The following is a 12,466-nucleotide window of genomic DNA, read 5'->3' as shown; positions in this document are numbered from 1 at the left end:
CTATTATATTTTATGTTGTAAGAAATTGTCTTTTATTATTTTTTATTTCACGCTGTATTCCGCATATAGTAAGAAAGGCAAAAAGGACCTGGGAGCTTATTGTTAAGATGTTAACACTCCCTTTCCATAAAGACACTTCCGTTTCCCACTTTGAGAGCGCCGCTCGTTAGAAGAGCAATGAAATAAAATTATTAAATATTTCAATCCCTCGAGTCAGAATCGAACCCCCATCGTCGCGTTTAGGACGGCCCCGACCTTTTTATTGAGATACTGTTAATATTTTTGATTAGAAACAATAAAAATTATCACGTCTTCATTATATCACATTTTGAGTGGCGAAAGTAAAGAGGTTTTTATACCGACAGATTGATTAAAAATATTGCAAATATACTATAATATACCGCAAGAGCATTCCCTCGATTTGAACTTGAACCGACAACCATCACATTTCATCTATATTCATAGCATAATTGACATTGTCTTTATAGAATATATATCAACATAGATACCTACATAGGTACACAGAGGGTGATTTTTAATAAAGCCTTAAGGAAAATGTTTGAAATATTCTCATATTACAGTATACCTAATATCGACATAATACAATGTAATGCACAATTTGTGATATGAATTTTGTTAAGTTGATGGATCGACAATTACCTATGGAAAGGGGTGCCCTTTTTTATCGAAAATTTTTATAAAAAGGATGAAGAGGTTGTCTGTCTTGGTTGACCTTCTGGGTTCAATTCCCATTGGGGGAATTGAGTCATTTTTATTTCCTGGCTCTGGTAACAAGACAAAGTGCGGCGTTAAGTTGTACAACTCAACACGTAATGTCTCGGAAACTGGGCGGTGTCTGAAAATGAAACAAACATCCATCCTCACAAACTTAGTAGGTTAGATAATATATAAAAGATAGATAAAGCAAGTATAAAAGGATATATCATTTCTCTTTGAGAAGGGAATTGATGATTCGTTCTTCTTAAATCGAGATAAGGTTATAAATTCAGTTCCTTTAGTACGTAACGACAACGCGGTTTTGAAATATTGTAAAATGACGCGAGCTGACTGTAAAGGAGCTCTTTAGAATATTCATATAGTTGTCTATATATTACATATATATACCGACAAAATTAATTATATGTCTGTACATGAAAGATTAAATTAAAAAAAAACATTTATTTCTTTTTCTTTTCTTCTTTCTGTCTTGTTTTTTTACTAAACGCAGCGTTGAGCACTCAACACGAAAAATCTCCAAAATTTGGCAGTAACTGGGGAGCGGAGTGTTATAACACTAGTTTTCTTCCATATGCAGGATGCAGGATGATAATAAAAAAAATATAACTACATACGGAATGATACAACCATTAAGAAAATAAAGAAAGAAAAAACAATAAAAAGGATGATTCTTCTATTTGATATTTTCCCAAGAGGGATTATAAAAGCACTTAAGAAACTTCACGCCGTTTCAGTTTTCACCTGAGATGACAGTTTCATTTCATAGTGTTGTTGAAAATATAAATGATATATAGGTAATTAATGCTATTTAATGTAATAGAAATTATTTTATCATCAGTATCGTAAAACAGTACACGGCGTTGAACTATAATAATAAGTTTAAAATAACGCAAAATATAAAAAAGTGCCTCTGTAGTTGAGTTTTCATATCCCGTTAAAATATGAAAGAAAATAAAAAAAAACTTAGTTTAATAATTAATTTAAACGTAACTAGAATCATAAATTCTAAATCTAAATTTTATAAAACACTATCAAAATGGGCCAAGCTATTTGTTTCTGCATGTATTCCGCTACCGCAATAAAGAATTTTATAGGTAAAGTGCATTTTATAGGCAAAGAGTATTCTATAGGCAATTTCAACGGCGGTTTAGAATTCAAATATTTTAAATGAAAACCCGTGGCTGTGCTCTTGACGGGCATTCTGGGCACTTCACTTGCGTTAGTATAGAAAAACTAAATACCTACCGACGCCTCTAAAAGTTTTTAGTGAAAACGTTGACGATCAACCTACTATTCATATTGAAAATTAGCTATATTCTTTTATATTTTTTGGCTTCACGCTATGTCCTGGCAGGGTAGGCATAGGTAATTTGGGGACCCAGTAGGCATGCTGTATCCCGAATGTAACAGTAAGACTATAAAAACAAAAAATATATATTTGAACCGCGCTTAAACAGACAAATTTTTGAGTTTTATATCTGTTATATTAATTAATGAGAAGTGATTCTAACGACAAAATTGGTTAAAAAAATTTTCAAAATCGGTTCACCCAGTCAAAAGTTATGAGGTAACAAACATAAAAAAAAAAAACAGTCGAATTGATAACCTCTTTTTCTTACAGAAGTCGGTGAAAAACCATATATATATTTCTATTTTAATTTACTAATTTATATTAATTTCAGTACAAAATTGTACAATGCAATGTAACGTAATGTAACACGTTTGTCACAGTAACGGTTATCACGAGACGTATCACCTCAGGTTGTTTAGCTATATATCCGGCCGGGATTTATTTTTATGTACCTATCTGTCTTTCAGCTTAACTTTCTATTAAAATTACAAAAACCGACCAAGTGCCAGTCGGGATCGTGCACCATGTGTTCTGTACTATTATGTACATATATAAACGATAAAAATATCACGTTTTTATATGAGATCTATTTAAATATTTATTTTGTTCTAGTTTTCAGAATTGATTGCTATAGCTATAACCGAAATACGTCATCTGTGAAAATTTCAGCTTTTTAACTATTACGGCTTAAGAGACACGGCCTACAGTCAGCCAGGACGGACAGCAGTCTTAGCAATAGGGTTTTAGGCTTTGGTTACGGAACCTTAAAATTGTATCCTGGCTGATTAAGACTGACTTGCATATATAATGGTGGGTAGAGAAATCCTAGAGTCAAGACACTCCGCTTTACAATTTTCGGCGGAATTAGAAACATTGCAAGCTTAGAGGATTTTTTCATTTCTATCGCGAAAACTAGCGAAAGGCGGGAAACGGAGTATCTTCACAGTTTCACTGTGCCTACCCCGCTGTATGAGGGCAGCGTGAAGCTAAAATGAAATTGCAACATTTCATTTATACTATATCCTTTTTATATGCAATAAAAAATAACAGCCATTTTGTTCAACTCGCGAGAATATGCTTGTAATTCTATCATTTCTTTTTCCGCGCCTCCTCTGTGATCGACGATGTACTTAGAATACGGATGTAACAAATTTACCTACGCGTTAGATGTAAGGTACCTGAAGTGAGTGTCTGAAATAATGAAATAGCTTTTTATGTCCCTCCTATTTTTTGGGGAGTTTTGACTGATAAATCACTATAATTTCGTTGTGTCTGAGCTATATTTAGAATACCTATTTTATCTATTAGTTTACCTGCGTACCGAATAGTAAAAAATAATTCAGTTAAAATAAAAAAAATGACGTGTCGTGGAGCAGGGTACAAGTAAACGCGACAGATTGTGGATCCGATCCTGATTCGAAGAAATAAAACATTTAATTTGCAGATTTAGGTGAAAAATACTTTAAAAGCAGTGAAATTGTGTCAAACGGGAACAGTTGCTCGTAGGCGGAGGTATCTAGTGTGTAGTGTTGTTGTTGAGTGATACAGGTCACTTATTGTAATTACGTGGAACCTCTGTCCGAGTACGTCGGAAACATATAGACGGTATGTGTTATATTGCGTTTTTTTAAAAAAACGTTAACCGCTTCCTATTTCTAACAATATTGTTATTTTCTTGCTCTGGTAGAGAGGCAAAGCGCGGCGTTGAGTTCCAGTTACCGTTTACATACATGTGTACTATAATTCAGATCAAACATCAACACTATAATACGTATCGTAACAGTTATTTAAGTGTAACGGCGGCTATGGGAAACACTGACAATGGGTCTCATTGGCTGTGGGAATGCAGTTTCTAATGACTGCAACAGACTTGGAACTTTGTGTTGTAAATAGATTAGTGAATGTTTTGTTTTAAATTAGCTATATACGGGGCTAACCTCATATATAGAAGGGTAGGCAGAGGGTACCTAGTGTTAAGACACTCTGTTTCCCACGATCCGCGTGATTTTTGAAACTCTCTGTGTCTAGAGTAGCTGAACGTAAACAAATGGAGTATCTTGATACTAGGTTCTATATTTTTTTCTCACACATTGTGGGTTTTCTATTTGCAAAATTATACTTACAGACAAAATTAATTATCCTACTATTATTATTTGTTATTAATGTGAAAGTTTGCGAGGATGGATGTTTGTTTTATTTTCTCGCAATAACTACTAAACGGATTTGGAAGTTTACAATAATACAACTTATTCATCAGAATAACACATATGTTGCAATTTCTATAAAGATTTAATAATAAGTTAAAGCGGGTGAAGCCACGAGCGGGTCACTAGTTATACTATAAAATGGAAAAAATAACCTGTGTCCTCCTTTATAATAAATAAATAAAACTAACAGTCCACTAAGCATCAACGGTCCGTCAATCATTTTCAACAACATTACGTCCACGAGCACGTCCGTAACGGCAACACGCGTCATATAACAACGGAAAGATTACTTTATTTTGATATACTTTATTATCATTTTTGTTATAAATATAATAAAAATATCGTGGTGTATAGATTTGTTGGACTAAATGTGATTTTTGTTGGTTGAAGTAGCACTTAAAATATAAATGGACATAGCGTGCGTGTTAATCGGCAGAACTCAACGCCGTTTTTAGTCATCGGCGAGGAAATAAAAAGAACCTATACCCATAAACAGTAATCGAGCCCACAACCTTGCTATGCTAAACCGACGCCACTGCGCCACCACGGCCGTAACTTAGCACGATACTAAATAGAATACTTAAAGAAATTAGAATTTCAACGTGCATTTTCTAAAAGTTAGGCATGCTTTTTACTTTGGCATATACTTATGTATGTATGTATAAGAAATTCTCAAGTTCCCTAAGGGAAGTTGTAAATAGAAGTTTGGAATAGAACGAATTATAAAAGTTTGCTTGTTATTTATTTTGACGTTAAGCATAATATAGGCTTTATAGTGCAGTAATGATTTTGTTTTGGTAAATGCGACCGTCACAGGTTCAAATTATGGACGAAAAAATAATTATAATTCAAATAAGACTTCTATCATTTTTTATTTCTTTAAAATAATTCTCCGCTGTTTTCAAGACAATGCATGTGGTGGCATAACTCAACGCCGCACTTTATCGAAACGATGAAAAAAATCTTAGATTTCAAATCTAGATAGTAATCTAGGAAAATCATTATTAGAAGATCACAATATAAACTATGGTTAGGTTAGATACGTACATATATCTCAGACCTGAGGGAAATCTGGGCAGACGTTATAATGTACGCGTTATATCTAACATTTTGTATTATAAAACAAATATTTTTATAAGAGAATGATTGTTTTTTTTTTGTTGTATATTTTGTCTATAGGAAGGAGTAAGTAAAAATAATATAGAGTTAAGCCACTCCTATGTCTACTTTTCATTGTAAGCATTCCTTGTTAGAATCGCGTGGATTTTTTATCGGTGGTGGAATTGGTGGCGCTCAACCACGATGTTTTGTCTTACACTGTTCCACTGCACATTTATATATGAATCCGCTAATTCTAAGACACTCCTGATCACTGATCTAAGCTCTTCATAGAGCGAACGGGAGCGGAGTGTCTTAACACTACCTAACCTGCTACATGCGGGATACAAATAAAGAAAAAAAAGGTAGGTTAAGAAGTGTAGAGGAATTGTAAATGCGAGAAAATACAGAATATTCCACACAAATAAAATTGTAAAAAAAAATAAAAATAAAATAATAATAAAAGTAACTCCAAACTAGTTTTCGGAGTAAAACAACTATTTAAGTGTACAGTGTCCGAGCGCCTTTGACGTCGGCTTTAAAACTATTTCAATTAAAATTTCCCAAACTTATACAGAATTATAATTGTACTTAGTTCGTTATTAAATTTTACAGCTTTCGATTTTGATTTGATTATGATTTTAATCAAATTATTGATTTACTATGAACTAGTCCAATATTATTTAAGGGCCGCATTTTTTCTTCTAACTAGAGCAAGAATAAATATAATTCATTTGCCCGAGTGGGAATAGACCCCACAACAGTCGCTCTCACGCTGCCACAAATATTAAATTTCAGGCAAAAACTAGATTTTGCCTGAAAAAGCATCAACATAATGCTATGTGAAGAAACTAGGTTAATTTATGTTAGATGCGAAACAATTGTGAGACGGCGCTGCTTTTTGTACTAAATATTATATTTTATTTGACTTTTATGTTGTTATGTTTGGAATTTTGTATGGGCCATACAAAAAGTACCACTGAATAATATTAAGTAATTGTGATATGAAGTCAGTATTTTTTATAATAATAAGACATTAGAAAGTAGAGAAATTGGTCACTTCCTAGTGACCAATTTCTCTACCCTATCATCCCTTCTATATTTTGGTATTAATTCTATATAATTTTATATTGTGATTTCTTTTATACTGAATAAAAACCATGCCGTCGTAGCGCAGGCACTAAGTCGAGCAAAAGCGTGCGACAATTGTGAGTTCGATTCCTACTCAAAGTCATGAAATAAAATATTTTAGCGCGGCGTTAAGTTTCGTCACTCAACACGTCTCGAGATTTCAGCGGAAAGTATGGAACTGCAATATCTTAATGGGAAAGGAGTGTCTTAACACTAGGTTCCAAAGTTCCCTCCGAGTATCCTGCTATGAGCAGAATAAAGTATGAAGTAAAAAAAAATAAAAGCAGTTTTATATATATTTAGCAGAGGCAAAAGGAACTTTGTGCTAAAACACTTTTCCTCCCAATTTTCAACATATTTTGTGCAGAATGGCGAAACTTAACGCCGACCTGTTTCTACCGGAGAAAAGTGAAAATTACCCGCAATCGTCGCGTTTACAGACACACGGCAGACCCCTATGTTATACTACTATGCATTCGGTCGTATACTCGTATCTAATAAGAGAATGTGTCTATATTTCTCGGTAGCTCCATTGACACGATATAGTAGGTACACTCTCACCATTATTATTTGGTTATGGCGTATTCGTTTATTGTATCCTTCTTATTATTGTCTTTTGTTTTGCTACAGCTGTTTTTTGTATCACTTAAGTTTTTTATCATATAGCAGGTTAAGTATAATTTAGTGTTGAGACTCTACGTTTTCCACCTTTCAGCTACTTTAAAGACACTGTGTCTATATCTAACAGACATTGAACGACACTCACATTGTTATCGTTGTTCCTATAATGACTCTGTTTTAGGTAAAAAATTGGAACCTTCCTTTTTTAGTCAAATTGTCACCTTTCTACGGAAATTGTTTGGTAAAGTAAGAGCTGCACTAATATAGACTTGATAATAAGCTTAATTAAAATGGTGACAAAATCTTTTAACATCACACAACAGTCAGTATCTTGGAAAACATTGTGTACTTATAGGCAAAAACTAGCGCCGCGTTAAATTGAAATTCTCGAAAATTGGGTGGTGCGTGGGGAACGGAGTGTCTTAACACTAATTTGCCTATCCTGCTAAATGCGGGATACAGAGCAAAACTGAAAAAAAAAACAATCACTCTCCCGTATGTATGTGTATCGATAATTGAACCCACAACTACTGTGTGGTCAGAATGGTTTCTTTACAAAATAACGTTGGGTATTTCAAAGTAAAAATAGGTAAGGTACCTTTAAAGGTATGTCAATTGGAAGCTTTCGTTAAAAGTTTTCTCATATGACCCTCAGAGTTCAACCGAACTTCGTATAAGGAAGTATACTTAGAGGTAACTTATTATGGAATTGCTTTGAAATATACCACTGCACGAGTACAGTAGATATAGCTGTTTAAATGAACTGACAAGGAGTGTCTAATTGATATATATGCGGTTTTTAATATAAGTTATGCAAGTATTATTTGTCAAAAATAAATATATAGTTCTGAGACCTCAGGAAATTGTAGTAGTAAACACGACCGTTGTGGATTCGATTCTCATTCAGGGACATAATATATTTTTATTTTCTCGCTGTATTTTGGCGGAAATTGAGAAACGGAGTGTCTTAACACAAGCTACTTTCTATCTACACTACTATGTGAGAAAAATCGTGAAGTTGTTTTTTTTTTTTTACTTTCCCTCTTCCTCTATACATCCTGTTTATATTTTTTAGATCATTGTTGCACCAACTTGAACAAAAACAACGTATATACAGTTAACGTCACAATCTTTGCAACTCCGCCATTCTAAAACTTTGTCCTCCGCTTTTGTTAGTTTGTTTTAAAAGAAAACCAGCTTTTATGTCAGTACATGAAAGTTTATTGTTGAAATTAGCCTCCTTAAGGCACGACAGTGCTACTTGGCTGGATATTTTATTCTACAATATTGTGATAACTTCTATTTGGCTTAGTTCTTAGATTGTTGCGTATATCATGAGGTTTTAGGTTCAATTTTTATGTTGTTACTTGTGTTTTTTCTTACGTTACGCTTACGTTACATCCCACTAATAGTCCAACAGTCCGTTTCCCACGAAGCGCCTGAATACAAGATATTGTGCGTTAAGTGTCTTGTCTTCACAAAGGAACTAAGGATCGTCGTGTATGTAGTTATCTCAATAAAAAGTAAAGAATCTTAAATTTTTAATATTGTTCTATAATATAATAAAAGAATATATCTCTTCTTCTTGGTTCAAGAACACTATAAGTTGAGAGTTAGTCTTCTTTTCCTATTCAAATTTACTAAAAAATCCATCACTATGCATCGATAAACTACCTTCAAAAAAAATCAAGAAGGAAATGACGCCATAACTCAAGTAAAACCGTTTCAAGTAATTCATACCTACTATCTACCCCTTTCAGCCCCTATACCGTCCTATAAATACTTAAAAAAGGTTAACTTAAGTTTGTATGGCATGAAATTTTTATAAAGCGAAATTGCGTAAACAGGAGTGAAATATGAATGAGCTTGTAAAAGTTTACTGTTATTGTAGTACGAATTAAGATTGTGTTCTTGTGTTGAATTTTTTAAATATTCTTATTATAACTAATTTGGGGACATCAAGGAAGAGGATTCGTTATGTAAAGGCGGTGGTGGTGGGTACGATTCCCACTCGATAACGAGATCAAAAGCGGCGTCGAATTTCGCCAGTCAACAAACGGTTACTCAAAAATTGAGGGATGCGTGGAGAAAAGAGTGTCCTAACACTAAGTTCCCTCTGTCTATGCGAGATACAGCGTGGAAATAAAAATAAATTAATATAATACACACGTATACACGAAAGCTTCGCAAAGCTCTCTCATATGAAAAATTCAAGTATCCAAAACGGCCATCTTTTTTGTAACTTCCGCCCGGTTAACTTCGAACATGCCTTACTTTACAAGTGCGGGTATTCAGATGTGGAAGTCTTGGACAATACAGTGGCCGAAACTTCGGTCGGTTTCAAGGTTTTTAAACCACTGCACTTCCCAGGCCTCCACAGAGTAGCCGCTTTGTGTTCTACTTTCAGTGGAAATTACATTTGTGTATTAAAAAAGTCTAGTTTTAAAAGCTGACTAAGGGAATGATATGATTTTTTATACTCAGGCTTTATTAATGTAGTACGGAAAGAGAATGAGAATGTAGTTGAGTCAATTATAAATTACTTTGTTTTCTTTCATTTTACTTATCTTTGTAATTATTACTTTTTTTTAAATGTCACTTATTTATATATTAGAGAAAATAAACAAAAAAAAAACATTATTTTCAGCTATTATCCAATTTTGTTACGATTGAATAAACCTTAATTTTTGGTTTTTAAAAATAGGGAAAAAATGACTCTGTCAGTTTTTCTCAGCAGAACTACACTCCTAGCCAGTTTTATCTTTCTTCGTTAATTAGAAAAAAGAAAAAAGTGCAATTTTTTTTAGCTCCACACTGGCAGAACTCAACGCCACCTTTTATCTTCTTATTAGAGCGATGAAATGAAATTAATTCATTTCCCCAAGTACACTAAGTGTGGCCACAACAACTGCAAGCCCTGTGCTGCCTTGACACGACGGCTTCTTGTTAAAGAATACCTAAATTATAATTTGAACACATAGATTTTCTGTATTTATCAAGATATATCCTAGATTTTACATAAAAAAGTTTGATTAAATAAGAACCAGTCAAACAAAACCTCACGCAGGCAATTCTCGTAAGGGTCGAATACGCCATATACTAGATACATCAGCGAGAACGCTTATTGGAAACGGAACTAGCAAATTTGAATAAAAGGTCCTCGTAAAATAGTCACCGTCCTATTATTGGATGCTAGGGATGGGACGTTTATCGATGATTTCTCTTGGATTTATAAGAAATTTCGGACATTTATTTGTATGCATTAGAACTTTTTTTTATTTTGAACTTTTTTGGGTGAAGGTGTAAACGGTTTGAAGTATAATGTCAAGTTTAATGTGATGGATTTTTTTGTTTTTCTTTGGATCTTTTAGAATTTTATTTGAAGAATTTAGAACCACGCTACTCTCATCTTCATTTGCTGCAGAATTAAAGATACTGCATGACGCTGACATAATAGGAATTAATAATAGAGCTACGTAACAAAAATCAACACTGGGTAATATTAGCCAAGTTAAACAAGTTCGAGTTCCACACGGAGAATGAAATTTTATTTCTTTGCTTTTTTAAAACGACCTAGCAGCGTTGAGTTCCGCCATTCAGCACGCTATCGGTCTTAATACTAAGCTCCTTCTGTCTACCCTGCTATATGCGGGATAAACAGTGATGCTAAAAGAAAAATATTATTTAAATACTAACAAAAGAAAAAATCAATCATTCCATTCCAATATATCGATACAAAGGAATCTCTTGAAAAGCTATCTAAGCCCCAGCTATAAAGACCTTGGACATCTAACCCGAGATACGTCTCGGGTTAAGAACGAGCATTCATATAAAAACGTTTTTTACGCGTTACAGAGAACAAGATTTTGCGCTTAGGTAATAATGCTTATTGACATTTTTTTTTGTTTATTTATTAGAAGGCTGTCAAAAAAGGGGTTCTAGTTTGGTCATCTAATACACAAAGCTTGTGTAATGTATATCAATAAAAGTGAATATTTTTTATTGTCGATTTTGTTTTTATTTAATACTAGCGACCCCCTTGCGGCTTCGCCCGCTTTTACTACTGGATTATTCATATAATGTATGTTTGCAAAGCACTTAAGATAATGTGAAAATTAATTAAACTCTAATGCAACCCGCATTTTCGTAGTTTCAATAAGGATTTTCCAATTGTTTTACTCGGCAAGGATTTTTTAGTAGGTACCGTAATTTTAAATCTGTGCTACTAATCTTTTCAAGTACTTATTAAAATATATTTAAATGACTATTTTTAGATAGCTAAATGACTATTTTTAAAGGGAAGAAATTATAAACAAAAGCCTACCTACTAATAACTACTATAAAAAATATGAAACCAAATATATTGCGCTGAAATAATTCATTCATCTCCAATTATCCAATACGTGCAAACGCATCTAAATGTTCGTTGCTTTGCCTCTATAGCGGGCGGGTTTTTTTTTTCGAGCTTGTGGTTAATGCTGAAGAGGATATTCTGTCCCTGATGAAAAGCAACCACTACGTGGCTGCCTGTGAGGAAAATTAAATAGAATGCATTGGCCGGGAATCGAACCCGGGCCGCCCGCGTGGCAGGCGAGCATTCTACCACTGAACCACCGATGCGTGTAAGGCAGGCGGGCGCGGCGGACGCATGGCGAGTGGCGAGCCGTTTCGCAGCAAGGATGTTTTGATATTGTAACAACTTCTAAAGTACTTATTAAAATAAAAACAGTAAAAGACAGTTTTGATCTACATTAAATGGCCAACGTAACTAATATACTTATTTATATGCTGAGAGTAAGGGATAAGTAAAACTTGAGTAACATACAGCTGATGTGTCAACGGCGGGATGTGTCAACAATTAAATGCGTTTTTCTGTAAAACTATTCGCAATTTCGAAATAGTGTAAAAAGCAAATTTTATTCTCGTTTAACGTAGAAAATTAATAAAGTATTTTAAAGGATAAGGATTAATACCATTATGGAAAAATATCCCTCACAATAAAAAATATATTGAAAATACTATTTTTAGACAGAAATATGATCACTATACGTTATCCTTAAAAGATAAAAACATGCTGTCGCGGACTTTTTTGTAGATCTTATTAAGAGGAACAATACTCCAGTACATTATTTTCATGTAGTACTTACCATTAGAGCAGCGCATGCGCGAAAGTGTCTCAACGGGTAGGACTTTAGACATATTTATCGTATTTATGTTAATTTACATAAGAATGTACAAATAATAAACTATATATAAACCTTCCCTGAGAAATACTCGACCTAATGGTGAAAACCGCATAAAAATCCGTTGGGTGGTTTAG

The 12,466-nt window shown here is 33.7% G+C and overlaps 1 protein-coding gene across 2 annotated transcripts in view; it reads right to left on the bottom strand.

Moving 5' to 3' along the window:
• The window catches only part of sns (nephrin adhesion molecule sticks and stones), a 177,564-nt gene that overhangs the window by 135,549 nt on the left and 29,549 nt on the right, over window positions 1-12,466 (bottom strand). The gene's annotated exons all lie outside the window — the stretch shown is intronic.

The sequence above is a fragment of the Heliconius melpomene genome, chromosome 1 (assembly GCF_056956725.1).
Source record: "Heliconius melpomene rosina isolate 202511_hmr_F chromosome 1, ASM5695672v1, whole genome shotgun sequence".
NCBI classification, from domain to species: Eukaryota; Metazoa; Arthropoda; class Insecta; order Lepidoptera; family Nymphalidae; genus Heliconius; species Heliconius melpomene.
Note: the sequence above shows the minus strand (reverse complement) of the source record. Positions and strands in the feature narration are given on the sequence as shown.